This window comes from Calidris pugnax, unplaced genomic scaffold (genome assembly GCF_001431845.1).
Source record: "Calidris pugnax isolate Ruff unplaced genomic scaffold, ASM143184v1 scaffold9, whole genome shotgun sequence".
Taxonomy (NCBI): Eukaryota; Metazoa; Chordata; class Aves; order Charadriiformes; family Scolopacidae; genus Calidris; species Calidris pugnax.
The window spans coordinates 1332465-1344820 of record NW_015090778.1 but is presented as its reverse complement, the minus strand read 5'-3'; the positions used below and the strand labels follow the sequence as shown (position 1 = coordinate 1344820).

The 12356-nt window shown below is 44.6% G+C and overlaps 1 long non-coding RNA gene across 1 annotated transcript; it reads left to right on the top strand.

The window, feature by feature from the left end:
• Positions 1-53: 53 nt before the first annotated feature.
• Positions 54-6554, top strand: LOC106893624. Its single transcript, XR_001413120.1, has 4 exons — positions 54-208; positions 2755-2883; positions 2975-3119; positions 5244-6554. It is a non-coding gene; the product is annotated as an uncharacterized LOC106893624 (long non-coding RNA).
• The last annotated feature ends 5802 nt before the right edge of the window (positions 6555-12356 follow it).

Below are 12356 nucleotides of genomic sequence, written 5' to 3'. Positions count from 1 at the left end.
TGTTTTTTGGGTTTTTTTTTTTTTTTTTTTTGTGGTTGGACTCGATGATCTCAGAGGTCCCTTCCAACCACTAAGATTCTGTGATTCTGTGACTTCTGTCCCTGCAGTGGTACCATCTCTCCGGCTGGACCTCCCCAACTCTTAAAGAACAGTTTTCATCACGCGGTGTGAACCTCCCAAGCCACGGCTGCTTTCTCTCTCCTCATAGGTTAGTGAATTTACAAATGCTGGGGTGCTATTTCTGTGCAGAGTCAACATCCTGGTCGTCAGTGGGAGATAAACCCCAAAGTTTATTTACTTTCCTGGGGCGTTATGTGCTTGTTCTAACTGCTGCTTTGTGAGCTTTGGTTCAGTTCAAGTTCTTAATGTTGTAATTCATCACTAAGCTGCCTCGCATCGTAAGCCCCCCAGCTTTTGGGGGCAGGGAGAGTAATGCTGTCAGACTGGCTACAGCCCTTCTGCTTGTGAGGGAAAGGACAGGTACAGGGAGAGGAAACTAAGTTTTTGAGAAAAAAAACCCCCCCCCCCCCCAATTAAACTAGAAATCAAACTGAAAGTAATAAAGTATCAGTACAGATTTAAAACGCTAGCACATCTTGTTATGGAGAATTTCAAGGGCTTTCTGAATAGACTGGTGAAAGCAGAATAAATATCACTTTTACTGTTATTTGGGGAGGTAATAAGTGAGTTGTCATGTCTAAAGAATCACAAAGAATGGGGCTTATTGTCTTCGTGCTTTGAAATGCTCCACTCAAATCACAGGTGCTCCCATTAAAAAAAGCTTAGAGAGCCCAGCAATCAGGAGAACGTGGCCTGCATGGGAAGTGTCAATTAAATGCCAGCATTTATATTTATACAGGTAATTTGTTTTCTCACCAGCCACAGGCATGCTGAGTGGGAAGGCTGAAAAAAATCTCACCATTGCAGGAAATAATCACTGCACCTAAATTTTAAATGTAGTAGCAAAAGAAATCACCGTTTCCTTGGAGAGGGATGCAATGTCTGATGACAGACAAACAGAGTAACAACATGGAACTGAAATGAAAGATTTAGCCCAAATCAGCAAAGGTCTAGGCAGCTGCTGCAAAGGTGCTCAGAATATCCCTGATCAGCCTGGGATCTGGGATCTGGGATCAAGTAGCATTGAACAGTGTGTGGAGCTGATTGTCAGAAATGGAGCTGACATGGTATCCTGGGTCTGAGCACATTCCCAAAGGAATCCAGATCCAAAAGGTATTGTTTGAGAAGTAATTCCACAAATAAATTCTTGCTGTAAAGATAGAATCTGGCTCTGAAATTAATACATCAGTAATATATTTCTGTGCAATCTTAAATGTATGAGTGTTGGATGAAATCAGGGCCTCCTTTTGGTCAATGAAAATGTGACAATTTTTTCACTGAACAAAACCTAGAAGTGAGGACAGTGACAGTTCACTGTCCTCTGCTTACTGCCCTGATTTTGCTGTATTGTCTTCTTGTTTTAATGTTTTATTTGCGAGATAAAAGGAGATCTTGGAATGAAGGCTTGTTACAGGGAAGACAGTGAAAGGAAGGTAAAAGGAAAGTCAAAGGGGAGGGAGCGGGGCTGGGGGAGAGAACTCCCCTGGATTGTGGAAGGTTTGGGAAGAAACAACCCATCAGACCAGTCCCCTCCACCATTGGTCCAAGAAGACGGTTAGTTCTGCTGCTGGTGTGTTAGTCCTGTATGGGCACAAGTAGTCACGAGGCACTGAGGAGCCTCTCTGATAAATAGCTGCTCTAACAGATGATGATATTGACACTAGGAGTCTGTGTTTTCAAAAGGAAACATTATATTACACTTATTTAGCTGACATAATCCGAGCCCTGTTCAGTGCTCGCAGAGGACCTGTGATGCTGAAATAGCTTGTTTCCACAAAGCACTTACCAACACTTGCATAGGGAGAGCTTGGCTCTAAATCCTCAGCACTGGCTTTTTGTTTATTCGTTTTTTTAACTCCGGGCAGAGCCAAGTCTCTGCTGCAACCGACACAGTTTCACTTTGCAAATCAATGAGACAGTGCTACAAGGGCAGAAGAGTCTCGCCCGTGAAACTTCATACTGTTCAGAGCTGCCAAACTGACAGCCCTGACTGACTGCTGTCTTCATGGAACTAATCCACGCCAAATGTCTGAACTCCTCTGTGGCTCTCACCACCCTCCCAGGCTCCTCCTTAGTGAGACCTTTGGGGATTGTTCAGGCTCCAACCAGCAGTAAGTTGGGGAAATGTGTCCTCTCCCAAGTGCAATAACCACTTTCCAGCCCCAGCTTTCCCCCCTTGGCTTTGTTTGGGGGTAAGGGCTTCCAAGGCAATGAAAATGAGAGCTGCTGGTCTGTCCTCAGGAGAGCGGGGGGGGGACAGAGAGGTTGGCACCGATGGGACAAAGGTGAGGGCTTTGTCTGAAGTGGACTGAGTCATGGTATTACTGGAAGGGGTGAACTTGGCATCCCTGCTCAATAATAGGCTGTGAGAATCTAATGGAAGAAAAAATTGTCAAGTCTATTAAGATGCGGTCAGAGTGTAAGTCAATTAATGAAAATTACAGCTACCCAGGCTATTAAATTAACATGAGATTGTCAATAGGAAATATAGATCGCTTTTGAATAATTTTAAATTATTTAAAACAGGGTAATAATGAAAATCTCACAGTGTCCATGATGCAAGTTTAGTTTTGATTTTATTACTGTTTGAGTTGTGTTTTACATTTTCTTGTTTCACCTTCATGATTGTTAAAGGAACAGGAGCTTTAAAGAGCAAGACATTCCGAAGTAGGAATGCCAAAATCTGCTATGAGGCAAAAGCTTAGAGGTGGCTGGAAATGAGCTGTCGTTCTGCAGCGTGATCCACAGCAGAGCTGGAACCAGGTAAAGCCACATGTGTCTAAATGCAGCCCTTGCATGCAAAATGATAGATCAAGTTTTTTAGCCACTGATTGTGTCCATCTCACCCGTTCAGGTGATCAGGACTAGATGGCCTCTACTGCTTCAATTATGTTGGCCGTTAATGACAATACTTCTCACAAGCAAGCTGGGCTGCTGTGCCTGATACTCCTATAGCTCTCACCACGTGTGGCTGCTGCCACTTCAGCTGTGGCCTCCAGGTAAGAATTTAGCATTTTGCACAGCTCTGGACTCCTGGAAATGCCTGAATACAGAGAGACCAGGAGCGAGCTGCCTCTCCGGCTGATTTGCCTCTCCAGGCAAATTTGGTGAAGAGAGCTCAGCCCTGACTCAGGGTATTCCTCAGGGCTAAAAGAACAAATCTAAATGTACTTACAGCATGCTTTTCCACTCTCGAAAAACTGGTTCCACCTGTGGGTGCTGAGCCTGTAACAGCCTCCAGACAATCTGTCCCCCTTGGCTGGAAGTCAGGGACCTTAAGAGAGCAGAGAGGGGAAATCTGCAGACTTAGGAAGAGAGATCCGTGTTCTTCCCAAGGACCTCGGGGACTAGCTGATCCCTACAGAAGGATGGTATGTTCAGCATGACTGGAAGTATTAGCTGGCTCAGCCCTGAAACCTCAGAACACTGTGTACACTGCTTAAATCCAGTTTAGTCATTGCTGGAGGGAGGCAAGGCTGCCCGGTTAGAAAACAACCCTGACACACACCTGTGCTTTGTCAAACAAAAAATGCTGAAAGGGGTTTTTTTTTGCTATCTTTATTCCCTTTTCATTCATTTTTTTTTTTTTTTTTCTCTCTTTTTTTTTTTTTCCTCCTGAAGCTGATCTTTTCCCGCTGACTTGATTTCTTTCTGACTGTTCTGGGATGAATCACACAATCCTACACGTCTCTCTGTCTAACAAATGGGACTGTGGAAAGGGGACCTGACTAATGTCCCCTACAAGGAGAAAATGATAATTGATGCTTTTTAATTACAAGTTTCCTGCATTATGGTCTAGTTTTTCAGTTTTCTAGCTTATAATCATTAACAGTATAATAGAGATTTAAGTAAATTGCTGCCTTTGCCTCTTGTAGCATATATAGGTCAGATTTTTATGTTTAACGGTTATTATCTCTGACACTAATTAGTGCACTGACTGCCTGACAAAGGTCACATCTGTGTTTCCCGCGTTGCATACAAACATGTGCTCACACCAACTGATTATCCTAATTGCCGTGTCTTCTGGAGTCATTCCCACCAGGGCAAAAATCACTAGTTTCACTTGGTAACTTGCTTTACACCTACTTTGTACTTCTGTCAGTGAAAGACAAGTCTGAGGGCCAAGGGGTGTCAGCAGCCATCACATCCCCAGCACATGTCCCCTGTTCTGCACTTCTGAAGTCACAGCAATCATCACGCTTCACGCATCCTTGGCTTTCCAGGCTCTGTGCAGTTGCCGTCAAAGGGATGAAGTTGTTGCTTTTCCGCGAGGAAACGAATGGAGCTTTTATTCCCTCTCTTTGACCGAAGCACTTAGATGGTTTTAGGCCCGGTGGATTGTTTCTAATAGCAGGCAAAATTGATCACTCAGGTGCTTTGATGCAGCCCTTTTATTTACAAGGAAAGTACAAAATTCCATTTACTTGAGCAGAAGAGGAATCAGACAATAGGAGAGGCTTTGTCTGCGTGTGATGTCAATTCTTTCAACCAGCACTTTATCCAGAAGCACTCCACCCTCTTTTTTTTCCTCAAGGTCGTTCTTGCAGACTTTATCTGGCTTTACCTGGTTTTGATAGAAGGCTGCTCCTGTCAGCCCAGAGGAGCTCAGAGCTGCTCCAAGCACTGCCCCCTCCCCACGTCTTCAAAGCCCAAGGTTTCAGTCAGGAGAAACCCTGAATTCTTTAGCTTCTCCTCCAGGTTTGCCCTTTTGCCTTCTTTCTTAGGGTGGCTGTTCCTGTTTCAGCTGCCTGCTTCTGTGTGAGAGCTTGTTTGTTTCTTACACAAAAGAATACCCAGTGAAAGGCAACATTAAACCTGTTTGGGTCCTACGCTTTTGCTTGAACCCTGTGTCTGGCTGGCATTAGGGTTAGATACTCAGCATGTGGTTTTGTGCTGATAAAGGGTAAGAGCTTTGCACACTTATTGTCAGTGGTGAGGAACAGGAAGATGTGATTGGGGCGAGATGAGATTCTCACTGCTGAAGTTTTTCCTTTATGTGTTCCCCTTGCCACTAGAGAGAAATAACCTGTTGACTGGTAAGCTCTACGCATTGCTAATACTGGGTTGAATTTCTCTGCATTCCTTGCCCTACTCATCGTGTTTAACCTTGGATTTATTTGTAGACAACTGCACTGAAGATCCTGTTTAAGAAAGCGAGCAAGCCTGGACTTCGTGTGTTTTCTTGCAATATTGTCCTGGACAGTTTCCAATCTGTTAATGAAAGAACACCGACATCTAAGCCATCCCCAGGGGAGGTTAAAGATCCGTCTGAGTTCTGTAAGAGGTTCCTAAATAGCTGTAACAAGCCCATACTTCAAAAGAAATACATTTTGCTATTTTTAAAATATGTGAGTTTTGGAAGGCTTTGAATATCAAGATTAATTCTCTGTCTAAATGCAATAGAAAGCAGCACTGACTGGTGAGCCTCACTCAAATCTGGAAGGGTTTAATATTGTCTGGATTTGGTGTTCTAAAAGCTTAAGGTATGACAGTGTTTAGTTTACTTTTTTCCCCAGAGCACACTGTGCATGTACTTACGGATTCCTTGGTATATCTCACTGGATTAACGTGAAAAATATATTACATTATCTATCAGCACTTGAAATTTTGACTCGAGGATTCTGGTTGGATAGATTACTGAGCAGTGTTTAATTGAAAGATTTAATGATTCCCTGAACAAGACAACGACTCACTCTTGAACAAGAGGGAACAGCTCCTACAGAGGAGAGAACAGCCCCAAGGTGGTAAGGAGCCAGTTATTGCTGCCCAGCGTGGTGCTGTTTGCAGCAGGCAGCAATTTAAGCGGTCTGTGGAAGCTGAGCAGAAAGGTCCAGGGCAGCTGAGCAGGTTTGGACACTGGATGATGCACCAGGTCACTAAAATTACAAAGTGAAGCTGTGTATTCTCAGTGTCTTGCATTAGACACCTACCTGGGATGTCCGAGCTAAGAGGCTGCTCTGCTCTCCACTATGGTCACCCAGAGTCCTGTTCTGAACTGCCCTTTGGAGGTGCCTGTCCCTTGTCATTGCCTATAATGGGTAGTCTAAGGAGCCCAGACTCCCTATTTAGCCACCTGAGTGATTAGCACAGCAAGATGTAATTTAATAAGTCTCTGTGCTGAGGCCTTCATCCTAAAGTGCTGTACAGTTAATATTACCAGACAGAAGGAGAATGCAAAGTCCAGAACAAGAATCCAGCTGTGGAGACACTGAGAACATTTGGTTTCAGAGGCTGGGTCCAAATCAGCTAGAAAAATGGGCCAGGATGGAGCTGCCACTGGTGGTTTTTTGGTTGTAGGGAGAGAAGGGAAGGATTGACTCTTGGCTGCGATTATTTTGTGTGAATGGAATTATGGGGGGGTCAATCTCTTCTCCCAGGTCACAGGCGATGGGACAAGAGGAAATGGCCTGAAGTTGCATGAGGGGAGGTTCAGATTGGATATTAGGAAAAATTTTTACATTGAAAGGGCTATTAAGCATTGGAATGGGCTGCCCAGGGAAGTGGCTGAAACACCATCCCTGGAGGTGTTCAAAAGACGAGTTGACATAGTACTTATTGACATGATTTAGTGATGTTGTTTTTTTTTTTAATCAGAGTTAGATTGATGGTTGGACTTGATGATCTTAAAGGTCCCTTCCAACCTAGATGATTCTATGATTCTCATGCTCTGTCAGAGACAGTTCTTTAACACGTGAAAATACCAGTCCTGTGTTTGCTTTGAAAGCTGTGCTCTTGTTCCAGGGTGTAACTGCACCTTCATGTTCTCATTGTTTAAGCCCAGTGTCCTCAGCAAAGCTCAGTGTCTCACTTGCCTCATTTAAAAGAAGACCTTTCCCCTATTTCATTCCAAAATGCTGGACTGACTGGCATAGTCATTGGGCTTTATTCTGTGATACACTGATATGAGCCACAACGATGCTACTGCTCAGTTAAAGGTTACTAATTACTGCCACAGAGATTGCAGTATTGCAAATACTGCAAATTTGCAATATTCACATAAATAAAGGTATTTATTTACCGAGCAACATTCTAGCAACATTCAGGTTTGAAATGGCACTTCCTAGATATGCACAACAGCCTAAATGATTTCTGCCTTACAAAAACAATGCGTATTGTTTATACCCTCAGAACATGGGAAATGCCCTGCCCAGGGGTCCATCTCTGCCAGTTCTCCATCTCAGCTGCAGAAACCAACGTCTCTTCACTATTTTATCCCTCTTGGGTAACTAAGAATTCACTTCATGCTGCAATTTCTCATTCCATTTTACCAGATTTACATTCAGCTCCGGATCAGATGTTAATGCTCTCAGAACAAAGACATCTGAGCAAGATGATGCTGTTTTTATGATGGTATTGATGTTTTGACCTCATGCCAGCATGATCCAGGAACATTTCCCATTAAGGCTATTGATGTGAGTCTTTCCTCGAAGGGGACACTCAGGAAACCTTACCTGAATTATCTTTTAAAGTAGATTAGTTAAATTCTATTATGCCCTATGCAAATATTCATATTCAGAATTAAGTGGCACTAATCTGATTTAGTGTACTTCACTCTGAAACTGAAGAAAGCTAAATCACATGAAGGCCGCTTTAATTCTGAGTAACAGCACTCATGCAGGACTCCAGTGTTGTAACCACTTTCAAGTCACACTTGTCATTAATTCAGGTTAATTTTTCTGACTTCACCTGAGGACAATTCAATCATTATAGATGACCTGACCATACATTCTGCTTCCCCCCTACTCCCACCCCCTGAAATACTGTGGGCTTTTCTCCTCCTGAATATTGGACAGTTGGTTTGGAGTTCTGGGTCTGAGGGTTGCTGCTCATTTCTAGTCTATAGTCAATGCTCTTTTCTCTTTACTAACCATTTATGTTAAGCACATCAGTGCAGAACCTTAGCATCTGTTCAGGCAAGAGGGCAAAGGTACTGCTGGCTGGTGCTAATGTTCCCGTGGTAGAGCTGTGCATGTGGAAAAGTTGCAGTGTATGTGCCTGGTTTAAATATGTAGCTTCAGCTGTTCTGTATCACGAGTACTAAATTTCCTTGTAGATTTAAAATAGGCGAATGATTTGGCGGCTGAAAGGTCAGGGCACTTGCTCTTTTATGTTGTGCTTTGCTTTTCCCGATTCATAGAAAATTGGCTGTAGCACCTGATGTTAACATCAAGGTGCAATGCCTGCACCGATAAAATGTAGAATCGTGCCATTGTGTCCCCCATACCGTCCCCCAGCTTTGTTTTTTGTCACAGTTGCACTCTGAAGCAGTCCAGCACTCAGCCAGCGTATATTCTAACTCACAAAGGTCTCTGCGGAGGGAGGAGTATTGACTTCTCCATCGTGTGCAGATCAAATTTCAGGCTTTTAAAGTTTTGTGCGTTTGCCAGGTACACTGAAACACAGATACCAGCTCTTGCAACCTTCATCTGACTTTGGCTATTCTGCGTGGCACATGGGCTCACCTCCCCCCCGAGATGGACGGCGCCCCTGCCATAGGTGTGCACCAGCTGCTTTCCCTGTCTGCATTCTGTGTCGGGGTGAGATCAGCCTGTGTGAGAAGCATCGGGAAGGTTTTGTGGACCTGAGAGACACCAGTGCAAATTTCACAGCGTGCAAACTGTGAAACCTTCCCTGGGAACAGGTCTGCCTCTGGGGCTCACCTTGGCAGCACAGCTCCAGCTCTGCACACTCTGCTGACCTTGTTTTAAGCCTGTTTTGTGAATCCACCCGACCCCCTGGCAGAGGAGGTCATGCTGCTGCATCAGCCCACAGCTGCGGGGAGAGCGGTGGATGGTGGAACCTCCTCTGGCTCTGGAAATGTGTCTTGTCCGAGCGTGTGCAAGGACTTGATGTGAGCAGTAGTACAGACCTGTTCTCCACAGATACTTAGGATTCTAGAAACCTTTAGTAAATTTTGAAAAAAAGAAAGGGGAGGGAGGGAAAGAGAAAGATCACCAGCACAAATGAGGAAAAGAGGATCTATCCTCAGCTCAGTGTTAAAAATGAAGCAGCAATACAAAAAAAAAAAAACCCTGAAGAATCACAGAATCACAGAATGATATGGTGTTGGAAGGGACCTCTGGAGATCATTCAGTCCAACCCCCTGCCAAAGCAGTGTCACCCAGAGCAGGTTGCACAGGAATGTGTCCAGGTGGGTTTTGAATGACTCCAGAGATGGAGACTCCACCACCTACCTCTCTGGGCAGCCTGTGCTGTGCTTTAGCACAGGAAGCAACAAGATCTCAGAGCTTTTGTGGGTCCCAGGGGGAATTTTAGAAGCAGAGCTGGAGCTGGACTCAGAGAGCTGGGGGAGGCTCTCTGAGGATGGCTAGGATCAGCGGATGGGGAAAAGGCATGGGTTGGAGACCACAATGGGCAGATTTGCAACTTGAAGAATTCAGGTCCAAAGGGAAACTCATATTCCCCTCTGTACAATGAAGCCTTTGGGCAGGGAAAGAACTGGGAGGTGCTGAGGGTGCTCAGTGTTCAACAAGCAGAAAACAGGCACACCAGCAGAAGACAGGCACACAAGCACTGTGGAAGGAGTGTGTCATTCAGGAAGCTCCTGCTCTGCTCCATACCCACGGTTGGAACCAGCTGAAGCCCCCTGGGAAGCCTTGGCCTTTTGAGTGCTTGTTGGGTCGCTGTAGACATCGAGTGGGCTGGGGGGCTTGTTTGTTTGTTCCGTGCTGAGCCTCTTTCCCTTGCATTTAATATTGTACAAACAAACAAAATAACAGTAAAGCTGTTCTCACACACAAAGCTGTGTAATGCCAAGACTCACACATTCAGGCACAGCTGCTGTCTCAGTCGTTTTAAAGCTTCTCAGCATAAAACTGTGGGCAGGCCTGTCCTGCAGTTCTTGGGTCTTCCCCGGGAGATCTGAAGACAATGAGAGGTTTGTGAAAACCATGTGGAACCCCAAATCTCATGTAATGTTCTTTTCTCACAAAAGTACAAGCTTTAAACTGTCCTGAGCTGTGAAATTCTGATGGGGGTATTACAGAGAAATGAACTGAGCCTCACAGAAACTCTGGGGAAGAAATATTACTTCTTATTTTACAGCCTGCTCAAGAACTGCTTTTAAAAGGCATTTAAATGTCTCCCTCACATATTCCAAAAAAATTAAAGTAATTTTTTTCAAAAGCAGCTCCTGACTACAGATATCTATTTCTAGAACCTGCAGGCCTGTTGTTTCTCAGAATGACTGCATATTTATACAGAGGATACTGAAATATTAAAAATAAATAAGCACTACTTTATTCTCTTGTCTTTTTGTAGCATGGGTAGAAGATAAATTATCCAATAAAAGGATTTATTCTTACAGCACTGAAGGACTCAAAAATCCAGAGATTTGATTTTTTTTTCCCCTCTTCCACCTGACTGGAACTTGCTTTTAGAAGAGGATTCCCAAGAGGCCACACCACCACGGAGCTCAGAGGCAGGTAACCTGGTCAGACACAGCTCATGCTGTTTTTCCCTGTGGGTGGCTCCAGCCTTTGCTCAGCACGTGTCACCCTATGGAAGAAGGCTCTGCTGAGCACCTAACTTCAGGTGTGAAAATACTTCTCTTGAGGCCAGGCCTTTTAGGCCATATTGTTGCCTAAGTGAGGTGTGAATAGAGGGCACAAAAAGCTTCCGAAATTCTAGTGAATTGTTCATAGTTTCAGGCAGTGAAAAACAATCTATCAGTCACAGTTTTAGCCACATACTGCTCCTGTGGGGAAAACCTGTTGTTGAGAAAACAACCATTATCTTATCTTCAGACTTTGGAAACACTAACATCAGCTTCCTATAATGATTCAAAGGTCTGCCTATATATAGAATGACAGCTGTGAAAAGAAACCTGTCCTAAATGATTGAATACACTTGTATGTATATTTAAAATACAATGTTGTCTTTTTAGGGCACCCAACAGCTCGAAGGATCTGGCCCTTCATTTGGTGAGCTCAAGCCTTTCCTCGCTGAAGCAGGTTTTGCTGGGTGCTGACTACTCTCGGTACCTCTGGTTTTACAGTTACATGCAGGAATCCTGGTTTTAAAAACAGCTACTAAAAGCCTTGAAGAACACAAAGATACCTGGTGATAATTCATTTCCACAAGCCCTAAATTGTCCCTGAAATGTAGAGAGAAGCAGCATGACTGCTACCTGCATCTACTGTTGATTTAGACTGCAAAACTTACTGCCTACCATATATATAACGCCTAGTGTGACAGGACCCCAAACACTGACTGAGCTACAGCTGTAGATAGTAAACTATTCAAAAATTTATATTATATATTTAACTCTTCACATTAGCTAGTTCGGAGCAGTTTGAATTCTGCTCACATATCCCACTGCATGTTGGCGAGTAAATAAATTAACTTTTGCCTCATCACCTATTCAAGTACCATAAATCTGAACACTGGTATGAAATATAGTTCGGAAGATCTCGTAGGATTCTTCATGTTTTAATTCAAACTGAAGTTGTTAAAGAGAAGAGAGGAGAATTCACACAGCCAAATTAATCTGTGGGGTAGCTAAAGGAATCTGGGTAGCCAAGGCCAACATCAACCTGACCCGGCGTAGATGTTGTAATCTCATTATTAACTGTCTTCAGAAGCCAGAGCAATTAAAGGAAGGGTAAAAGCAGTGCTAAAGCTGTAATTTATTGCATGAGACCATTATTGGGAAAACAACCTTTTGACAGAGAGAATTAATTTATTTTTTTTTTCCTGTCTGCTTCAAATTAGGAAAATACGAAGAGTCAATTAAACGACCTCAGGCTCGGTGCGTTTCCTGGGATAACTGCCTGCTCTTCGGGCGACAGATAATTTTTGGCCACTTGTGTAACGGCCCCACACCGAACTGCTGGATTTTGTCTGCTCCTGTCTCCCGCGGCTCCCTCTGCCAGAGCGCCCCGCGGGGGTGACAGCAGCCGACATTCACCTTTAGAACCCACACACCGCCTTTATGTGGTGATCCCCTCGTCTCCCCGGTATCATTTTCACATTCCCTGCGCTGCCCGTTTACTATTTTCCCGGAATTCTAGGGAGGCGTTTCCTTGCGTCACCTCTCACCGCCCGCCTCAAACTTTGGCAGCGGGCCGCCCGCCTGAGGGAGAAGGGGCCGATTCCTCCCTCCTTCCCGCTCGCCCCCGTCCCCTCAGGCCCTCCATCCCCTCACGCCGGGCCAGGCCTCGGCCCGCCTCACGCCGCCCGCGGCGGGCCCCGGCGCCCCGCCCCGCCCCTCCGGC